This window comes from Geospiza fortis, unplaced genomic scaffold (assembly GCF_000277835.1).
Source record: "Geospiza fortis unplaced genomic scaffold, GeoFor_1.0 scaffold27, whole genome shotgun sequence".
In the NCBI taxonomy this organism is placed as follows: Eukaryota; Metazoa; Chordata; class Aves; order Passeriformes; family Thraupidae; genus Geospiza; species Geospiza fortis.
In genome coordinates, this window is record NW_005054329.1 from 4,914,579 (window position 1) to 4,916,154 (window position 1,576).

Here is a 1,576-nt window from a genome sequence, read left to right on the forward strand (position 1 = left end):
CAGGAATTTCTGTGCCCAAGGCTGTCCCCATGCACTGGAGGGTCCCTCCATCCCAGCTCAGGGGTCGCTGGAGGGACTGAGCCTTCAATTCCCCATTTCCCCTGGGGTTCAGCCAAAGCAGCACCCATTGTAGCACCACGGGGTGTCAAGAAAGCAGCTTCCCAGGAGAGGGGACACAGGCACAGGGATGCTCAGCATCTGGGATGAAGGACACGGAGGGCTTTGGCAGTGTCACAGGAGGGATTTGGAGGGCTGTTTGGTTTGGGCACACAGCGGTGTCTTGGCAGGAGGGAGGCATGAAGGACATGCTGCATCCAGCAGCTGAGCTGGGGTGGGCTAAAACATCAATCACAGCAGTTCCAAGGGATTTCCCCATCCCAAAAACCAAAAAAGGTTGCACAGAAGCATCCTTCCAAAAGAGAGATGCTGAGTGACATCTCCAAGAGGAACACACCTCCATGCACTCACCTGCATTGAGGCACCAGCCAAGACCTCCACCCTGAGGATCCCAGGGGATGCCCCAGGCACCAGCTCTGCAGGCCCGAGCACCCAGAGCACCAAGGAGGGCAGGTGGGGGGAGGAGGATGAGGGTGAGCCCTCGGGGCAGGCAAAATGAGCCGCAGCAGCAGCCGGGGCTGCAGTCAGAGCTCAGCTCAGCCCCTCCAGGCAAATCGCCTTCTGCTCTCTCTCGTTCGACTGCTTTTCCCCCACCGAGCTATTTTGGGCCCGGGAGCTGCCTTTCAACTCCAGCAGGAAACAATTAAGAAATTTGTGCTTTTTTTAGTTCGGGAGAAATGCTGGTAATGACAGCTCGGGAGGGAGGGCCGGAGCCAGCTCCCCTCGTGCCGCAGGAGATGTGTGATGCTCCCAGGAGAGGCTTTTCCGACGGGGGAACCGCTCAGGTGCCAGGCTGGGAATCAGCACAGGGCTCCCGAGGAGGGAATTGTTAATGTGCATCCTGGCATGGAGCCACACGGAGCCCATCCCTCCTCCAGCACACCGGCACCGCTGCCTCTCCTCCAGCTTCGGGTGCTGGGGAATCCCTGGGGTTTGTCCTGAGGTGGGAGCGTGGCCTCATCTCCCAGCCCTTGGAAAACCACCCACCTCTGGGTTCACCCCTCCACTGCCACCAAATCTCCTGTCCGACCAGGGGAAGAGTGTTCCCAGGGCAGGGAACACCCCAGCCCCGATTGAGCAGTACCTGCCTCCCTGTACCTGCTGTGATGGAGCCGGGACAGGTGATGACTTCCCGGCTGCCACCTCCCAAAAGCTCCGACCCTGCTGGGGTCACACTCCGAGTGGCACCAATTAGGAATGCTAATGCCCGATTTGTGGCCACAAAAGCCTTGGGGACACGCTACTGAATACATGGCTGTCCCGGGGCTGGGGACAGAGGACACAGGGCTGGGACAGGGCTGTCCCTCTGCCCTGCATTGCCCAGCCGGGCTCACAGGCACTCCCTGCGCTGCATTTCCCTCCCGCGGCATCGATCACGGCGCGGTGCTGAGCCCACACACATCAATTCGCAGCCATATAAACCCCGGCCAGGTGCGCCCCCGACCCCCCAGAGCAAGGG